Source organism: Vipera ursinii (genome assembly GCF_947247035.1).
Source record: "Vipera ursinii genome assembly, chromosome: Z".
NCBI lineage: Eukaryota > Metazoa > Chordata > Lepidosauria > Squamata > Viperidae > Vipera > Vipera ursinii.
In genome coordinates this window covers 71,939,729-71,962,019 of record NC_139517.1, presented here as the reverse complement: position 1 = coordinate 71,962,019, position 22,291 = coordinate 71,939,729, and positions in this window count along the sequence as shown.

The window sequence follows — 22,291 nt, the reverse complement described above, 5'->3', positions numbered from 1 at the left end:
TGCTATTCATAAATAAAATATTGCAAAACCTACCTATAACAATGAAAATAAAAAATACCCTTTACTCCTTTCTCCAAAATACATGATGACAAGGAAGAAGATTCTAGAAATTGAAACATAGAGCGGGCAGAGGAAATGTCTAGGGAATGTCGATGGGTGGAGTTCCTCCCCAAAAATAACCCCTTTCTCATGCCAAGCAGCTTTCACAGAAATAGAAAATTCTTGGGCGATTTAATTGCCTTGGCTTGGAAAGCTGCTTGGCAAAGAAAGAAAGTGAGAGTTAGATTTAAAAAACAGAGGATTTGATCTATCAGAGGAGGTACTATCTGTTTAATATACCTGTTTGAATATGATAAAAAAACTGATGACCCTTAGATATAACTAGATTTTTATAATGAAAGATAAGATTTAGAATTAAAATAGCATTTTTTCCTTCTTTTGATATGGGAAATTTGAAAAAAGGAGGATTGGTATGAATAATTCTTTTTAGCTATATAAACATAATTAATAATGAAAATCATAATTGACCATGATACTTTAAATATTGATGGGAAATCAAACTTTAATAAGGGCATGAAAAACAGGATATTGACTTATGAATTGATATTATTTTTATTTCTATAATATTAGTAAAATATGACGAAGATGTCTATATCTAATTTTGTATATATCAGTAGTACTAAGAATTGTGATTGTTTAATGAAGGGGAAAGGGAAAAATATGGGGAAGAAAGGAAGATCAAGGAAGAAATACTGGATTGTGCAGTACTGAATAGATTTATATTGAAGAAGTCAATGTTAAATATGTGAACCCAGACAACCTGTTGTTTACTAAGCTCTACAGACTGTAATTTCAAAAAATTAATAAAACCTATAAAATAAAAAATAAGCTTGACAAAACAGCCCCAAGCAACAATCTTTGCATTTTCAAATAGACTTTGAAACTCTACTCAACAAGACCTAAAAACACCTATCCACCCTCAAACTCAGGAGTCTATCTCAGTTGATATTGTGTGAGTAATCTTTGCATTTATACAACCTCAAAAGCTTTATCAGCACTTGTATGTGAAACACAGAAGCATACACACACAAACACCAAGATACCTATCTTCATTATCTGCCTGCACAATAATGCAAAGCCCAGTCCACTTAAAACATGTCTGTTTATGTAAACTTCCCACCACAAAACAATTTTAAAGACAGTATTGGGAAAATGAAATGACAGCTAAACCCAGTTCACTTAGAACTGTGGTCCAGAAAAATCTGTTTGATGGGATTTTCAGACAGACTTTGTGTATGGGAAGACATTAAGTCCCCTACCCAAGAGTGCTATGTAATGATGGCAATTTGAAGAATTTAAATTTTCTAAGAAATAAAATGAATAAGAGGAGTCATATATTATGGTGATTTTTCCTTCCTTCCTTCCTTCCTTCCTTCCTTCCTTCCTTCCTTCCTTCCTTCCTTCCTTCCTTCCTTCCTTCCTTCCTTCCTTCCCCTTCTATTTCTGCAAAATATACCATTGTACCATTTAGATGTGAATTTAAACTCTGTGTTCCCTTTGGTTGCCATGGTTACCAGTTTTGGGCCTCATGGTGACAGAAAAGTCTTCCAGATCTTCCTTCTGCGAACATCTTGAATGTGCCATCATATATTCAGAGGTGAGGAAAACACCTTACTTTGGGGGGGGGGAAAGTAGAAAACTACTGGTGTTAAATAAAAGTATAGTACAGGTGGACAATTTGGATGTACCTCTCAGTGCTTTCCTGAATGGGAAAGCACTGAGCCATATGCTATGGCTGACCAGCTTTTTATTCTCTTAGGTGACATTTTTTAAGTCAAAGGAATATTTAAATGAAATGTATCATAAGAAATTCCAACAGAGTCAGCTGTAAGTGTGTTTTCCACGATCACAGTTCCCATTTAGGAGTGCCAATCATTTTGTTTTTAAAATTAAAAATAAGAGAGAAAGGGGGAGAGAAAGGATGAGAGAGAAAGAGAGAGAGGAAAAAAGTGGACAAAAAGTAATGTTAAATAGCATGGAGCATGACTAATGGCAGAAGCATGTTAAAATCATTGGGAAAATGTCCTTGGAAGACAAATGAATTTTCAGCAGAATAATTAACTTAATTAACAAATTTGCATGCATATTCATCAGGCTATTGAAGTCTTTCCAGCACAGCTTGATGAGCATTGGTGTAATAATTGTCTCATTTACATTCTGCAATCTACTACAATTTGGGGCATGAAAAAAAAGGAAAGAAAGAAAGAAAGAAAGAAAGAAAGAAAGAAAGAAAGAAAGAAAGAAAGAAAGAAAGAAAGAAAGCAAACGAAAAAAGTCAACCTCTTTGTCATTTCTTTAAGACCTTAATTCCTCAAGTGCACACATGTAGACCATGCAGTATCCATTCTCCTTCCATACTTTTCACACAGCCTTTCTCCAGCTCTGACGTTTCCCTTTCCCCTTCCCCCTTTACTCCACCTTTCTTGGCCCAGGTTTGCTCCCCCCCTCTGCTTACTCTCCTGAGTAATTCTTGGCATCAGTTCTGACTTCAAATCTCCTGGGCCACCAGACTGCATCATGTAAAAATTGCCATTTCCTTCTATCTCTGCAGGGCAATCTTTAAAGGCAGTAAGGTGTGACACTCCAGACTGGCAGCTTGGAAAAAAAGAAGCTTATGGATACCAGCACACAGGAATCTGGAGAGCTCAATCTGACAACCAGTCTGTACTAAGAACAAAAGGATTTTTTTAATAGAGTGGGGTGGGAAAGGAACAGGATGTATTTTTACATACTGCCGGCATATGGCCACAAGACCAGCAGAAATAGATTTAATTACCAAATTCGTGCATTAAGGGGGGGAAAAGCACACTTAAAACAGTACTATAAACAGCAATATTCTCATTTATTTTTTCCCCGTTAGTTAAATCCATTAGAGAAGTTCTAGTATATGGAACAAAGATAAAATGGGGAGGTGCATCCACAGTAAAGCTGTCTAAGCTCATTTCCCTTGTTGGTCCATTGAGGAAGCTGCCAATTGAAGGAAATAGAATTTCCTCTTTGGAGTTTTGGATCCTGATGAAGATTTAAATCAGAGTTTCTTAGGACATTTATATACAAAGATAGATCTTATCATAAATGGCTACAGTGGAAAAAGCTTTGTGTCATGTGTAGATAGTCTATGTTGATCTGAAATGTTCATCTCTCCTCACCTCTCTTCTCCATCTTTGCTGTTTTATGTTCTGTCTTGGCCCCAGGTTTTTGATTTCACAAGACATGCTGGATTGCATAAGGAGCTGGCAAGTCTGTAGAGGTGCTGCTTGAGACTGGAAGTAGAAAGTTAAATATTGCTGATCTATTGTTCTCTACAGCCCTACCTAAATGACCCAAGTTGCCGAGCGGTGATTAACTCCAGTCGTACGTATGGCAAACTTTAAAAGTGGTTAGAAAATTGGATGGCTTAATGGTACACATATTTATGTACAATTCTTCCTAACTGTATGACACCACTGCTTTGTGAACTACACTAGTTGCCAGTTCACTTCTGGGTGCAATTCAAGATGCTGGTTATCACCTATAAAGCCCTTCATGGCATAAGGCCTCATTAAGTGAGAGGCCATGTATCTCCAATTGTTTTTGCACATCCAGTAAGATCTGGCAAACTGTGTGCACTTAGGGTCCTCTCAATTAAACAATGTCATCCACTGATATCTCACAAGGGTTTCAATGCATGCCCTCTGGAACAGCATTCCCCAGAGATCCATATGGCTCTCATTCTGATGATGAAGATGTACCAAAAGATGGTGGAAAAGTGGCTTTTGCTGTAGGTCCTGGGGCAGAGTGGTAAATAAGCCTTTGTAAGATTTTTAAAAAACTTTTTATGGCTGGGTCCTGATTAATATGCTTCATTATATTTTTTGTCCAGACTTATTATGAAAACTATCCAGTTGGAGTTTCTTTAAATCTATGAAACTAATCAGCCAATTATAAACTGCCTTGGCTGATGTAATCTCCCTTCTCTTTATATCTATTATGTTTATTCTTCATGAATTTTTAGTTATGAAATGCCTTGCAAAATGTTGAAAACTATGGATTTCTAAATACAGGATACGGTCTTTTTAGTTTGGTTATAAATAGATGCTTCAAGCTTGCTTGAACGGAGGAACTGAGAGAATTCCTGACTTAGGTCTGAATAGTATGATGTCAAGAAGGAAACAGGCAGACATTCTGGAGATTGACTGCAAATTGATTATATTTATAGAAAAAAAATAAAATAGATCTTGGGTGCTTAATAGGAGAATTGAATACATTTTTAAATCTATACTAATTATTAGCAAATGTATACCCATATTCAATATTATATATAGGAATTGGAATTTCCTGATGAAAATTAAACTAGGACAGGTAGTCCTCAATTTATGACCACAACTGAGCTCAAAATTTCTGTTGCTAAGTGAGACATTTGTGAAATGGATTTGCCCCATTTTACAACCTTCCTGGCCAGAGTTGTTAAGTCAGTCACTGCAGTTGTTAAGCTGGTAACATGAGCTGTTAAGTGAATCTGGCTTCTCCATTGACTTTACTTGTCACAAGTTTGCAAAGTGTAATCACATGACCCAGGAAACAGCAATTGTCCCAAACGTGAGTTAGTTGCCATGTGTCCAAATTTTGATCACATGACCATGGGGATACTGCGCCAGTAGTAAGTGTAAAAATGGTCATACGTTTTTTTAGTGCTGTTGTAACTTTGAACGGTCATTAAACAAATTGTTGTAAGTCAAGGACTACCTAGTCAGTAGGCTAGGCAGCACTTTAAATTCAAAGGGCAAAGGATGTTTTGGAGCACATAATACTTGCTGGCAACTCCACACACCGTACATGTATTTTTCTAGCATCAGGTTGCAGCTGCATATGACCGTATGAAAAATTGCAGCTGTTTTGAGCAATAGTAAAACCTCCCCAAAATTCTGAAACACCTTTTTCCTTTCCATTTCAAAGCAATGCAGACTCTATACGTTAGGCATGATTCATATCACTAGGCAGGAGGGGATGGTGGGGGACAGTTTCTGATCAGGATCTGTATTACTCTTAGAGAGAAATTTATCACATAAGAATAATAATCAAGACTAAGCATAATCTCCATTTCATTAAAATGTCTTGCTCAGTCTGTAATGATGCTGCTGACGTTGAGCTTCTAGAGAAGTTCCTGTTATACAGGACAGAGGTTTGGATGGGAAACCCTTGGCAAGGTTGCAGTAAACGAAAGTGGGCTTCAGCTTTGCCTTCTGCTCCCAGTTTGGTAGAAACTTTGCCTAAAATCCTTTCAGCCTTGGATTGGGGGTGGTTTGGAGATCACAGCTTCTGTTGATTCTCTTCGTTCATGCTTCTCAGCCAGGTTCCATTTTTGATCTATCTATAGTTGAGAACATTTTGCACCGTCTGCAAACTGTTTCTCCAAATGCTTGTCTTGTTTGAAAGTGCATTTTTTTAAAAAAAAAAACCTATCTGTAGACAAAGATGGTAACAATAGAAAAATTAGCACATTTGGAGGGGGAGGATAATCTTTTTCAGCAGACACACATAAGGAGAAAGAACAAACATCACCAACTGTCATGGCTTGTTAAGAAAATTAATGATACAGAAAATTCAGTTTTGTTTTTATTTATTTATTTATTTATTTTTTAAAAAACCTTTACATATCTTTAGTGAGAAAAGAGGGAAGGAGGGAAGGAGGGAGGGAGGGAAAGAAGAAAGGAAGGAAGGATCTAGATTCTTACTTTGACATTATGTAATTGGCAGAAAAAAAACTTAATTATTTCCTTCTAATAGTTCAAACTTTTATATAAGTGTATGTCTGTGTGTTGGGGCAGTATAAACATTAGGATCACACTGACAACTTTTGGGCAGGTACCAGTTTAATACTTAGCATTAGCTAAGTTACAAGGGGGCAAGGAGGCAAATGATAAAAGCTCCCTAGCATTAATATGATGCAGGTTGTCTTTTGTAGATATGTTCTGACGAGGTACACACATGCAAGAGGGACAAAGATAGCGTGACAACAGAATCATGCTGCTTCCCTCATTTTCATAAAAGAGATGGATTCTGCAAACCTCTTTGCTCCTTATTCTGACTATATCTGCTTGGGTTGTTGGAAGGAGAGCTTTTCTATAAATCTGCTCATTTTCTACATCTTGCCATCTTTTTCATAGCTTGGAAACCTCTGTATTTAATCTGAAACTTCATTTGTGCTCCACAGACAAACGTCTCTGGAAGGACTTTCAACCACTCTAGAACAGTTTCCTCTTCTGTTCCAACTACAGTCAAAATGTTAAGATTGTGGACTTGTTGCATAAAATGACAGATTGATAATGGGAATTTTTTATATGGCTTGATTTCATTTACTGACAACTCCTCCCCCCCTGCTCAGATTCAATTTTCTCAACAAGTGCATTAGGTTGACTAGACCAACTTGAGATTGGCTACAATAACAGAATCTTGCAAGTCTAATTGTCTTCTTCCTCCTCCTCCTCCTCCTCCTCCTCCTCCTTCTGGGCCATAATGCCTATATTTCCAACAATAATTTGATACATCTTTAAACATTTTTGCTAATCTCACAGGTGTTAAATGCCATATATAAAACATTTTATATAAATTTTCTTTGTACACTACCACTTTTGTTATTTTCAAGTTTCTTTTCCAAAGGCTTTGCCATTTTTCTAGTTCTACGTTATGTCCAAAATTCTTTGCCATGTTATCATTATTTCTTTAACTTGTTCCTCTTCCATCTTTAAGCTTAGCATATATTTCTAAAGTTTCTTGATCAATTTTTCATCTCATGTCAGTAATATCTTATCAAATTCTGTCTGTTCTTTATAGAACCCAGATATTTTAACATCTTTTTCATATCTCATTTGAATTTGCAGATATGGCCACCCTGATAAATCAATACCCTGTTCTTCTAGTTCTAGTCTATGTTTTAATTTTCCTCCTTTATCCAAAATGCTTTTAAAAAGGTAAAGGTTCCCCCGCACATGCGTGCTAGTCATTTCCAACTCTAGGGGCCGGTGCTCATCTCCGTTTCAAAGCCGAAGAGCCAGCGTTTGTCTGAGGACGTCTCCATGGTCATGTGGCCACCATAGTGGTCCCTATTTTTCTACTTGCATTTTTACGTGCTTTCGAACTGCTAGATTGGCAGAAGCTGGGATGAGTAACAGGCACTCACTCTGTTACGCGGCACTCAGGATTTGACCCGCCAAACTGCCAACCTTCTGATCGACAAGCTCAGCATCCTAACCCACTGAGCCACAACGTCCCTATAAAATGCCTTTATAAGTCACAATTTTGTCATAGTTTATTAAGTTTGGGTGAACAAACACTTCCATTGTTGAAAGCCATCCATGTATTTTCATATAGATTTTTGCTTTTATTTTTCCCCATTCTAACAGAAGTGTGTTTCTTATGTAGTAATATTGAAAGTATCTGTGAATTCCACCCCCCATACCATAGAAAGGCATGCCATCCAAGTTGTAGGTCGTGTCCCTCTAACTATAATAATCTTCTATCTCTAAGAGTTATCCACTCTTTTAACCATTTTAGAATGGCTGCTTGGTAATATAGACTCCAGTCTGGCAGTCCAAATCCTCCATTTTCTTTTGCTTCTTGAAGCATTTTCAATTTTATTCTAGCTTTTTTTCCTTGCAAATAAATTTCAATATTGATTTGTTTAGTTCATCAAATAAGTTTCACCCCACTTTTATAGGTATAGTTTGAAACAAAATGAGTAATTTGGTAGAATATTCATCTTCATTGTTGCTATTCTCCCCAACATTGAAAGTTGTAGATTTTTCCATTTTTCCAAGTCTAGTTTTATTTGTTTTAATAATTTTACATAATTATCTTATTTTATTGTTGCACATCTTGCTGTTAGGTAGATTCCCAGATAGTTAACATTTTTGACTATTTGAAGACCTGTTTTTTCTGATAACTGATTTTTTTGTTTTTCTGTAAAATTTTTAGTTAACACTTTTGTTATGTACTGGGCTTTTTGAGGGAATACTACGTGGGTTGCTGGAGCAGCTAATGGCTCTCCAGCAACCCAGACTACAAGTCTCCTGTGCTGCAATTGGATATCTCCAGGCGGCAATGGTTGATTCAAACTTATTGGCTGCCACCTAGGGGCTAGACTATATATTGTGGCTGGTTGCAGCCATTTCCCCCAGTACAGTCACAGCACGAAATAAACGATGAGTTACCCTGTACTCCGTTTTTCAACTTCATTCCTGCGTCAAAGAACCTGCTATTTAACAACTTTGGTCTTTTTTCTCTGTTTATTTGCAGACCTGCCACTTCTTCAAATTCTTCTATCTTTTTTCATAAGCTTAAAGTGTGTCTCAAGAGGTACTTCTAGTATAAAAACTAAATCGTCTGCAAATGCTTGTAATTTGTATTTTTCATTTTTTATTTCCTGTCCTTTAATTTCCATATCTTGTCTAATATTTCTATTTACTACCTCCAATGTTAATATAAATAGCAATGGAGATAGTGGACCCTTGTCTTGTGCCTTTTTTAATATTGAAATTTTCTGTAAAATCTCAATTTACAATTACTTTTGCTGTTGTCTATAATAAATTGTTTTAATTATATTTATAAAGTGTTTTCCAAAATCCATTTCATCTAGTTGTTGAAATATAAATTGCCAGTTTATGTTATCAAAGGTCTTCTGTGTGTCTAGAAATATTAACACCATCAGTTTTGTTGTATGAAGTTCACAGTATTCCAAAATGTCTAAAATGATTCTTAAGTTGTTTTTTATTTGCCTTTTAGGTAGAAATCCATTTTGATCTGTATGTATAAATTCAATCAAAAATTTATTTAGTCTTTCTGCTATTATTGAGGCAAAAAATTTATAGTCCATGTTTAATAAAGATATTGGTCTACAATTCTTTATTTGCATCAGGTCTGAGTCTTCTTTAGATATTAAAGTAATATTAGCTTCTGTCCATGTATATGGTATTTTAGCTTCTAAAAGTACTTCATTACATAGCTCTTTCATTATAGGATTTAAAGTATCTTGTAAAGATTTGTATAACTGCAGGTAATCCATCTGGGCCTGGAGTCTTATCATTTTTTTGTCTTTTGGTAGCCTCTGTCATCTCCATCATTGATATTTTTCATTTAAAATATTTTGTATATTCTCTTGGATTTTTGGTAAATCTGCTCTTTTAATATAGTGCTTTATTTTTCCTTGTGAAGTTTCCTCTGTATAATAAAGTATCTCATAAAAGTCTTTAATTATTATTTTTATTGATCATTTTGAAACTGTAAGTCTCCTTTTGAGTCTCGTAGTTTATCACTTTTTTCTCTCTTTTTTCAGTTTATATGCTAGCCACCTTCCTAGTTTATTGGCATTTTCAAAAAAAATTTATTTGGCTCTTTTAATTTGTTGAACCATTTTTTGGCCTCTGCTAAATTTATTTTATGTTTCATTAGTTCCATTTGTTTTTTAAGTATTTTCTTTTGTAGATCTGTTTGTAGTTCTAATTCTAATTTCTTAAGTTCTTCCTCTAGTTTTAACTGTTGTTTTTTTCTTTATTCTTTTTTGCCATGTAAGTTATAGCCCTCTAAAGTATGCTAGCCGTATCCCATACATTTTGAAGGGATGTTTCTTCTTTTTTAATTTTTAAAAAAGAATTCCATTTCCTTTGTTGCTGTTTGTATAAATTCTTTCTCCTTTAGTAAAGATTTATTCATAGACTCTACAACACATTCTTTGGTCTGCTCTCTCTTGCAATTCTTTTCTTATTCATTAGTGGGTTTTCCCAGAAAAATTTCACTCTGGCTCTTCCTACTTTGATGATAGTCTGAACAACAGTTTGAAGTCTGAGCTTCTTTCTTTTTTAAAAAGACTAGTCTTTCATTTATTTCTGATATTCTGTTCCAGAATATAGATGGATTATTCAGATGGATAGTAATGGATCATATACTTGGCCTGAAATGTGTCCAGGAACTTTGCTGCCTGCCTTTGGGTGCCCTCTTCGTTTTAGAGCATCTACTACCACAAATGGACTAAGGTGGGGCTGGATACATAGGTGACCAGCACACATGATGCTTCTCAGGGCTGTTTGCATCAACCATAAATATTATTATGGTCATGAAAATGGATTTTAACTCTGTGAAAATCTCTATCAAACTCAATGGGCATTTTATTAAGTCTAGTATTTCCTATTATCAATAATTTCAAATTTTAATAAACTTCCAAAATTCATGAGAAAGTTCACTTGGTCAGCTTAGTTAACCTAGGTAAGCAAAACCTGAGAAAGTCAACAATCAACCTAGTTAAGCAAATGATTCCTTCAAAACATTTTTCTTGAGAAAATTGGGATAATCTGGAGAGTTAGTGGAGTGTAGAGAATTTTTCTAGGTTGTTTACACCATCCATTGGAATTAAGATTGCCGGAAGAAACATCAACAACCTAAGATATGCAGATGATACCACTCTAATGGCAGAAAGTGAAGAGGAACTAAAGAGCCTCTTGTTGCGAGTGAAGAAGGAGAGTGCAAAAGTTGGGTTGAAACTAAACATTAAGAAAACTAAGATCATGGCATCTGGCCCTCTCAATTCCTGGCAAATAGATGGGGAAGAAATGGAGGTAGTGACAGATTTTATTTTCCTGGGCTCCAAGATCACTGCAGATGGGGACTGTAGCCAAGAAATTAAAAGACGCTTGCTCCTGGGGAGGAAAGCCATGGCAAATCTAGACAGCACACTAAAAAGCAGAGATATCACCCTGTCAACAAAAGTGCGTATAGTCAAGGCTATGGTCTTCCCAGTTGCAATGTATGGCAGTGAAAGCTGGACCATAAGAAAGGCTGAGCGCCAAAGAATTGAAGCCTTTGAACTCTGGTGCTGGAGAAGACTCCTGCGAGTCCCTTGGACTGCAAGGCGATCAAACCGGTCAGTCCTAGAGCAGATCAACCCTGACTGCTCTTTAGAAGGCCAGATCCTGAAGCTAAAACTCAAATACTTTGGCCATCTAATGAGAAGGAAGGACTCACTGGAGAAGAGCCTAATGCTGGGAAAGATTGAGGGCAATAGAAGAAGGGGATGACAGAGAATGAGGTGGCTGGATGGAGTCACTGAAGCAGTAGGCGTGAGCTTAAATGGACTCCAGAAGATGGTAGAGGACAGGAAGGCCTGGAGGAACATTGTCCATGGGGTCGCAATGGGTCGGACATGACTTCGCAACTAACAACAACAACACACCATCCAACTGGACTAGCAGATTTATACTACTTAAAGCAACTTTTCCAGTTGTCAAATTATCACAAAGTCAATTGTTGTAGCCACATACATGAAATTGGGGTTCTTTTTGTCTACTTCTAATAGTCACTCTGAATAGAATATGTATTCTAATGATGACATTTGCAACTTATAATTACAGTACCAGCAAAATAACAGTAATAGTTAATATATTTATATTCATTTATGCCTATAGTAGAATTACTCCTTAAATAGCTTAAAATTAGAATCACCATTGAATTAAGGTTTAAGTATTTTATTTGTTTCTTTTTTTCTAGTAATTAATAATTGGTTTAATAGCATTAGTAATTAGCCAATTCACTCAGGGTATTTTCTTGACTTTTACAATATGTTTAATATACTATTTTATGTAATGATCCATATCTTTTTTCTTTATTGTTTTAAAAATGTTATTAGTAATAACCATAATGACCATAATAACGAAGCCATTAATACACACACACACACACACACACACACTCACTCACACACTATCACTTCAATTGTTTCAGGATATACAAGTGCCTAATAACATAATTAAGAAAATCAAGACTATTAATAGCCTAGAATCTAGATGGATAGTTTAGACGATGCAAAAGACAAGGCTAGTTCTGAAATGTAATTGATTAATTGGAATGAATGAAATATTTATAATTTAAAAATTGCAAAAGTGTGGATCAAAGGACCCTGTACTTCTACAGATGACATATGAGTAATAAACGTAAAATCATGAGTTTCTAAATTGCCCAATGTTTTTGTTGTTTTTGCAATGTCTAACATACCGGTATATTTATATAATAAAATGCAAAACAAAAGAAACAGAAAAACATATATCAAACAGTAACAATAACAAAAAAATGTGTAAAGAGAAAAAAATAACCCAAACGAACACTGGGATAGATTTAAAAACTAAAACAGTTTTTATTGCTGAAAAATCAAGCTTTCGTTGGCCAACTGCCAACGTCATCAGGATGGAGATGTTGGGGTGGGGAGATTCCATTTATACTGTTGGTGTCTGCACTCTGCTTATGGAGCATGCTCAGATCTGTTTGTTGAGGTCTGCCATATTTCTTTGAGTTGTCGCACATCCGTTTTTGGGATGTATTTGTCTTTGGGTATCTGTTGTTAAAAGTAAATTGTTTATAGCTCCATGTATTGTAGCCATAACTCTGGTCATTGTCCGTGTTCTCATGCCAGGGATCTTAAATGGTTGTTGCTCTTCTTCCCTGTGTTCGACATTGCAGAGTGGTTGTGTGCTGGTGCAATCTTGGATTTGATGCAATGAGGTAATTTGTGAATTCTTGCACTGTTTGTCTTCATGTCGTGCATGTCGTTGTTCTTCCCAATTTCTTAGTGCCTGGTATGCAGGGGGGAGGTCTATATGCCGGTTGATGGAGGAGTGGTTTGAAAACCAAGCTTCCTTAAACAAGCGGCCGTCTTTAGTGTTGTTGCTGGCAATTGCCTCAGTCCCTGCTAGATTAAAGGCATGGTTGTGTGTAGCCATGTGTGTCCACACCTGTGAACGTTGTTCTTGTCTTCTAATAGCAAGCTTGTGTTCATGCACCCTAGTCCTCAGTCGTTTTGCTGTCTCCCCAATGTAATTGCAATTGCAATTCTGGCATGATATCTTGTATACAACCGAGGCTTTTTCTTCATTGGGGAGTGGATCTTTAGGGCGCATGACACAAGCTCATAAGGTCCGATCAGGTCTGTGGGCAACACCGACTTTGTGAGGGGTTAGTATGTGCGCTGTGGCCTCGAATACACCGTGGATATAAGGCAGTGTGTATCTGTGATGTTAAGGCGTTGTCACATTCATGGCGGGTAGGTTCACTTGGCCTGCTGTATTGTCTGATGAAGTTAGACGGGTACCCGTTGTTTCTGCAGACACGATAAAGATGGTGTCTTTCTTCCCTTTTTGCCTTATTCGTGCTGCAATGCGTATCTATATGTCTAAAGAGGGTTCTGATACAGCTGGCCTTATGGGTTGTGGGGTGATTACTTTCGTAATGAAGTATCCTGTCCGTATGGGTGGATTTACAGTAGACCGATGTGTGTAACGAGCCATCAGGTTGATGTCTAACTAACACATCTAAGAAGGGCAAAGCCCCATTGGTCTCTTCTTCTGCAGTGAAGCGGATATCAGGATAGATGGAATTGAGCTTCCTCATCAGCCTGTCCTTGTCCTACAGGCAGTAGCCACAGCAGTGGCAGCTCATATTTGTGTACATTTTTTTTGGCTTGCTAACAAAGAATACAGGGAGACCGATATGATCATTTCAAACTTATTTGTTCTCATCAGTCAGCCATACACAGACACACACACACACACACACACACACACATACAGATACACAAAAATAACATTTTTCCTTGATGTTACTTCTGTTAACATGTAGCCTCAAATTATACAAGCAAGGCTATGAATCATAAATATTATTTGCATTCATACCTGTGTGGTAGAAGCTATGATGATGTTAGTTGCATCATGAAAACTATTGCATGAACAACACAAATTGTGTAATTTGTATCATTTGCAGGATGTTATTGTGCCATGTGATATAACTTCCCCCCACCCCCGTCACTGCCCCATAAATGCCTCATTATGGAATCAAGGTGTATCAATATAACCTGCTTGAATATTTTTAACCTGAACATATTTAAGATCAACTACACATTCTGATATTTTAAACTATTCTGCAAAATAAAAGCATTTACTTATTTTTCTCTCACTGTGCTGTTTATACCAGTATATTTATACTATTGTGTTAATGAAAAGATCGACTTTGCCCATTTAAAACTGATGTCTTCATTTTATTAATTTCATAAGCCATAATGTTATTTCCCAATAGGGCATCTTTTTGTTTTAAAAAAAACTGATGCTGCGCTCTTCCTTTTTAGAAATCCTGAATTTGTTTTGGATGAGGAAATACACACACACACACACACACACACACACACAGACACTACTGCATGTGCAGATGCTGTGTTATGTTATTATCTAAATTTATTTGATTAGTATGAGAAAATGTTATTTTGCCTGCTTACTGGGTAACTTATGTAAATTAGGCTTGATGTCATTCAGTCTAAGTAAGAATTCCGAAATTGTTTAGGACTTGAGATTTTAAATAGGATTCTGTTTTTTTTGTTTGTTTTGATATACTGCAATGATTTCTAGAAAGCTTTCTCAAATAGCAAATTTGAATTTGAATTTATTTATGTACAAATTAAACAAGACCTAGACAAGTACCCAAAATATCATTAACTATGTAGAACAAGATAAAAGACATTAAAATTAACTCCTTAAATTTAGCTTTTAATAGACCTTCAAGCTTCACATTATTTTACGTGGATTTATATACTTCTAAACAATTTCTGTGTCACAGTTATCCTTTGGTTATTTCACTCCATAAATTCTTAGGCTAATGATTAGGTATTTGTTTAACTCTGATTGTTGTTTGGAAAAAGAAACTCCAAAATCCAGCTCCTTTCCAGCCAAAGTTGGAAAATTATCAAATGACCCCACTGAAATTTTGTAAAGCGTTAGAAGACTTGTTTTCAATATATACCTATATTGCTGCAAGATATATGATATATAGGGAAAATGTGGGATCACAGATAAAATTCTTTAACTATAAAAAAATACATGTTACAGAATAGCCTTATGTTAAGGTTACTGCTTTTTAAAGAGTTTTGTATCTGTGTAGTGCTTTGTGTTACAAGATAAAGCAGTGTTTTCAGTGGGTAGGTGGGTGTGTGCAGACCATCAGTTGGCAAATCTTTCAACTACCTTTTCCTGGGATTGCACCTTGGCTTTGGAAGGCAAGCACAATCCCAAGAAAAGAATTAACTACTCTAAGAAGTTACTAATTGTACTATATGAGCAACTCATGTTTTCCTCTTTGAATCTACACCACTGCCCAACTCTAGTTTTCCATAATATTATTGTTTTTTTTATTAGTTTGGGGATATTTAAATCTTTTATATGACTGAATTTAATTAATTTCATGCTGCTTCTTGGTACTTTATTGAATTTAAACGTTTGATATTTGGACATGTTGTTGTTAATACTCTTTCTGCTATTAAAATTCTAAAATTCTGGAAGACTCAGCTGGGTCCGAGCCCATAACGTATTGTTAGATGATTGAAGGAAATAAAATAAATATTAATTTCTTATATAACCTTTGGAAAAAAAGAAACTTGAAATGTTCTCAGATTGTTCCCAAACTGGGCAATGTTTCAATAAATTCTAATGCTCTTAAAATATGATAAACAAAATGGAAAACATTTTTTTTTGCATTTACTAGAGAATGCCAAGGATATTCAATGACGGCTGGATATGACTGGTCTGTTCTGTTATTAGAAATGCAGTTCAGGAGTTGTAATATTAACTCACATAAATTTGACTTGTCTGTTATTGCTGATGTTGAGACAAATACGAAAGGGTAGGAGATGTATCATGACATCATAACACATTTATGATGATAAACACATCTTTATTCATTATTATGAGTAATACTGGATGGCTATGTAAGGCACCACATTCCCAGCTGCCACCCTGGATTTATTCTAAGTCACCTCTTTAATATATATCACAGATTGTGAAGACCTAGAAGCTGGTCAGTGTCCAATTTTTTCATCAGGTTGCTTCCCTGCTTCCAAAATACTTAGCAGTGTGCAGATGTTAGATATAGGATTTGAAAAAAGTTTCTCAAAGTAACATTGTAGAAGAAATCTATGACAAATTATTTTTGTAAATTAAAACATTGTGATATGCCAAAGCAGTCTGGCATGGACTCGATGGCAGTATGAATGAAGCCACCTGCCATCAACTGTTCTTGGCTAGAAAATAACCATAGACAAATAGGAAAAATTCAATGTGCATTTGGAAATTGAAGCAAAACAGAAAGCTTCCTTTAATAAATCTTATAGCAAGAACAGTTGTGTGAAAGAAATAATAGAGTTGCCAAATATAAAAAAATACTGTCTGGTGACATAAAGACATAAATGCAGTGGTGGGATTCAAATATGTGAACAACTAGTTCTCCGTGTGGATGCCGCTTCCAGAAGTCTATTCTGGGCCTGGGCAGCAAAAAATTAGCTACCGGTTCTGCTGAACTGGTGCAAACTGGCTGAATCCCACCATTGTATACATGTACATATACATAAACATGTAGATGTAAATCCAACAATGGGTTTTGGAAACATTTTTAAACTAATTCCTGAGAAATTAGATGGCAGAGCATGTTAGTACATGTGGCACTGACTTGGATCAGAAATCCACTGATTTATATAACTTGATCTTCAAAACAGACATTTTGAAAGAAAAAAGGTAACATACAAATAATTATACTATTAATGGCTGCATTGCAGACTTTACATCATATGATCTCATAAACCACAATTGGGGGAGCATAACAAGATGGTGGCCATAACCAATGAAATTACATGGTTGATTTAGGACAGAATCCTATCCTATGTTATGTATATTGTAACATAAGGGCCAGACCTTTGATAGCATGGTTCAGCTACTATCTTGATTTTTTTTTATCCTTATGTGGACACTCCTACCACTATGTACACTGTATATATTTGTGTATTAAAATCCCTGTTCATCAAGGAAAACAGTACAATATTTGAGTGTTTGTTGTGCATTTTCATGCTTAGGCAGCATTACAGGTGTTGTGCTTGTATATGTCTATGGGTACATACAAAAGAAAATAGTAACTCCACCCTAAGCAAGTTACAAATTCTATTTTCCAGAAATTAGATTATTGTATATAGAATTAGTAAAGTATAGAGCAATACAAATGATTTGGGTGGTTGTTGGGGGTGTAAAATCTGAAATGACCATATCTTATTCCCTTGGGATCAAATTCTAGACGTAAAATACAAACAGTTATAATACCCAAGGGACTTTATGGACCAAGCAGCCTTATTACTTATTCAAATTTACTTTCCTGAAAGTTATTTAGCTTGCTTTAAGAGAGAGATTTATCCCAGCACAAAGTTAGCTCTGCATCTTTTCCTCTTCAAATGCTACATTTCATCATTTACCATGAATGCCAGCCATTCAACAAGAAGCAGAAGTCTGACAACATAAGTCGCTTATTTACCTTTCGACATGCAGCATAAAGGTACCCTCTTGGCTGTCACTCCAAAGCAGCACGAAAGTGATCTGTCTGCACGGCTACAGGCTCTGAAGTGCAGGCAACATGCTGAGATCATCACAACTAATCAATGCTCCCTCCAGCTGACCATAATAGGAGTTTTGATTGTTTTCTGTACAGGGACCATCTAAAGTGCAGGGAGCAGGAGGGCTTGAGGCTTTTTTTCCCCACCAATAATTGCCATGCAATGTAATTGTCTCACTTGGGTCTGGAAGACAAGGAGAAGCAATAGGAGAATGGACCACACTTAAACTTCAACCCTGCAAAAGTAACAGCTGGATTTGCTTTAGTTGCAAATAAACCACTTCAGAACTAGAGACAAAACAACTCTGCTAACTCAGCCCTTGCATTAAAATGACATCATCTGACCAGATAGCACCTGACACACAGTCTTTTGTGGAGGTGCACTTAGTACAGTGATGACTCACTATGTGACAGAGCCACTGAATCTTTTTGGCAAAGTGGTATGAGAATTGGCATGGAAATAGCATGTATGTTAAGATTTTTTTAAAAAATGAAATATTGTTTACCTTTTTTTTAGCAAACCAGAAATTGTTCTTTTATTGATCTACCTACCTAAATATTTGTTACAATGATTAGAATATTTCTGCTTTGCTTAGAGGTGTCAGAGGTTGAATCTGGGAACTTCTCCATCTGTTTTAAAATTGAAATGTGGGTCTGCCTGATTGAGTTGCTACCCTTCACATGAGAATTCAGAGAATACATATGAACTATCTATGCCTACATAGATTGTGCAAGTTAGATGGATGCTCAGCTGGACATCCTTTGTATTCATTTTAATAGTGCCTCTAAGCTTTAAGTGGCTGGAAACATGCTAGTCTTTAATTTACTAGAGATTAGGATTGTCCAACTGTGGGCTTGTTAGGAGTCAACATTTTGGAAAGATGCTAAAGCCTTGCTTGTTAGAAAGCACAACTAGGGCCAAGTGGGGCTTGCACCTTGCTGTTTGCTCACTTGTCTTCTCCGATTTTCAGAACAGAAGATGCTAGGTACTATTTCTTTCTTTCTTTTTCCATCTTGTGCTCTTTCTTGCTTCATCATCAAGAAGGAGAAGAAGGAATCACTTCAAGCTTAGCATTCCCCAGCAGTGTTTGGTCAAAACCTGGAGCTGCATCCATTCAACCAGCACAACATGGAAATACAGTGTTCAGGCAGATGACAACTGCCTACAGAAAAGTATGATGGTAATGTTGCAAACTTAAACTCTTAAGAATAGGAAGTTATTTCTAGATCAGCCAAAAATGTAGCCATCTTTTAAACAGAGTCAATATCTCTATGACTGGTACAAAGAAATTAATATTTAAATGAAAACAAAGGAAATCTACCTCATAAGTCAATTGTTCATTACAATTGTCATCCTATCGTATCTTAAATAACCTCCATCAGAATGCTGGTTTGTTCTTATTAGTAGGGAGGTAAGAAAAGGATTCTAAATAAAAGATAAGACTTTTTGACACAAATAGCATCAGTGATGAGATTCAGCCAGTTCATAACAGTTCAGTAGAACTGGTGGCTAATTTTTTGTTGCCAGGACCAGAATGGACTTCCAGAAGTGGCATCCACATAGAGAACTGGTTGTTCACATATTTGAATCCCACCACTGAATAACATGTATGTTTAGGATTATACAGATACAGTTGCATTAATTCTTCAGCTTGGCAATTTTCATGTAGCTGTTATTATGCAGGTTATAATTACTGGATTCATTAACTGATACCCTCTTTCCAGACTGATTTTGTCATTCTTCCCTGATGGTTTTGTAACCTTTGATTCCTTATATTAAAAGGATTAAACCACCTTTTTTTTCTTTAACAGCTTTGGTTTTTCTTTTTCTTTTGACATTTAGCTATATTATGTGTGACCTTAAACAGGATGAAACTTGGTTAGTATTTCAGTGGAAGGACAACAAATAATCCCTGGGCTCTGAGTTAGGGTGGGAAGAAAATTGGAAAGCATGAACCACAAATTATTTTCATATCGTTGCTAAGAAAATTACATGGCCATGTCCAAGAAGTCACCAGAAATCAAAATGGCTGCTGCAGTGTTTTCCTTCTTCTGCTCCTGCTCCTTCTCGCCTCCCTCTTCTTCCTTTCCCCCTTTCCCCTTCTTCTCCCTCCCATTCCCCATTCTTCCTTCTATTCTTTCCCTCCTAACTTCCTCCCCCTCTCCCTCCCCCTCTTTTTCTTCTTCCCTTCCCTCTCCCTTTCCCTCCCCTTTCCCTCCTTTGCTCATTCTTCCCTTCTCCCTCTTCCTTTTCCTCTCTTCCCCCTCTCCCTTATCCCCTCTTCCTCCATTCCTTCTTCTCCTGCTCCTTCTCCTCTCTGTCTATCTCAAGCTCAAACAAGTAGTGAATGTATGATTAAAAACCCAAATAAGTAATAATAAAAAAGCAGCAAAAATTACCTCAATATTTACATCTGAGGTTAAACCCAAATCAAAGCATTAAGAAGCCTATAGAAATATATCAACAAAAAATCTGTATGTAAAGGAGCATCCAGGTTTTCAAGATCATATGGAATACTAGTAGGGTTTGGCTGAATAAATCTTAGGGGATATGGTATTCCAGAGAGCAGGTGCAGTGATTTTTACTTGTTTGCCTCTTTTTTGTGGTTGGAATCAATATGGAAAGCCATATTACAGGTTTTTTTGGTAAGATTTTGGAAGTGGTTCACCATGGATATACGAATATTAAAGGATCCCAATTTCTTTGAAAGCATGACAACATTTTATAGATTGCTTTTATAATTAAATATTTTCTGTTAGAGAATTGAGTTTTTTTCTATGTGTGAGACACTGATCTAGTAGTATATTAATATATCTGCAAAGATATAACATAATACAACTTTGTACTTACTTCTGCATCACTATTGCTAATGTTATGCTCTCTTTGCACATATATTCTCTCTTTGCATTTTAACATGTCTTAAAACATTGATCATTAGAACACTGTACTATATGTATGTATCTCTTCTCCTTGCACACACTTTATTCAGTATTTATAAAAATCAAATAACTGGTATTCTTGGGCTTTGGCCTGGATCACAAACTAACTTAGAAGTATTCATGCTTGGTTTTATGCCAGTGCTATAATATTCAAATGTGACTTAATTTTTGTTTAAATCAAGCCTTCTGATTTTATTTTCTAAAGGAACAAAGGTATTCAGGGGATTCCACTGGAATCACTAAGCTCTAATAAAGGTATCACTTCTCTAGATTTCTTTAAGGGATTTTAAGCTCCCTACTTAAACTTGAAAGCAAAGTAGGAAATGTACATTTATCATAAATTTATTATAAAATCAGTTTGGAAGAGATGAGGTTATATCATCTATTGGCTCAAAGGGCTCTGGTCATTATATTGGTTACAATCCCACTCTATGCACCCTCAATTAGTTAAAAAAAACCCCTGTAATGCCTGTAATACTGTCACCTTTCCTTGCTCCCAAGGGTCAAAACACTGGGAAGGTTGGCAACAGTATTTATAGTTAAGGTAAAAATGGGCTACCAATTTCTAACTAAATCTCTGGATCTCACAATTATAAATCTCCCAATCAGCAGTACGATTCTGTGATTTACAATATTGAGGCTATTAGCACCAGCTTAGAAATCTGGAATTTGCAACCACAGCAAGAAAATGGTAGTGCTTTCTCCTTGTTTCCTATTCTGCCACATCTCTTTTGTTTAATGTACATATTTGGAACTGCTATTTCTGTTTCAGCAATGCAGTTGAGCCTTCTGATACAAATACACTGATATCTTAACAAATACTTCTATTGAATTGGAACAAAATCAGGATAAAGTTAACCCTGAATCAGCTTTGGAGTTGTCCTATTCAAGGTTGATTTTAGGTCATGACAAACTACTTTGAGACAAGGATGCACTTGCTAGATCACTGCATTGTAATGGTGTTATTAATGCAAATAAAGATTAGCAGCACTACCAATTAAATTGTTGTAAATAACTTATAATATGGTTAAGCTTGACAAGTGAAAACATATGTGTTCTACAAACAAAGGGAGGGCACTATCTGCATATGAAGACTCAGAATCATGCTGAGATGTTACATTTTACGGAGCAAAGGGAGTTCTTTAAAACAACTAGGTGACAATACATTTCATTTTATATGTGTGTGTGTGTATGTGTGTGTATGTCACATCTAGTAACATAATATAAACCCCAGTCATTGCAGAAATTAACTGATCTTAGCATTGAATTGGAATTAACCCCAGAGTCCCCCAAGTTTTCCTATCTCCTTTTGTTTGTTTACTATTTCAGAATTTTGTTTCAGCTTTCTTTGAAACTGAAATATATTGTCACTGTTTTCTATCAAATATATATCCATCATTCTGCAACTCCCCTGCTACTATAAAAAAAATACCATAGAGGTTCCTGAATTATATCCTTTCTAGCAAAGAAATTGATGTGCAGGAAGATGAGCAAATGGAGATTAAGACATTCTAACATACCCATCACAAATGATGGCAAAGTGGGGTCTGATTAAAACAGTGTTGTGGCATTGAAAGTGCTTTTTCTACTAGGGCTGGGAGATCACACACCAGGTGCTGCTGACCTTCAATTATCTTATAGGAAAAGTAAGTGCCAAACACCCATCCCAGCAAGAAATTTCTGCCAAATGCCCTTCTCTTGAAAAAAGGGGGAAAACAATGATATTTTTTCACCCAACAAATTGAATGACAGTAATTTCAGAATCAGGACAGCTGGCTTAATGTAGTAAGGCATCAGTCTAGAAACAAAGAGATGGTGAGTTGTAGTCCTGCCTTAGGCACGAAAGCTACTGGGTGACTTT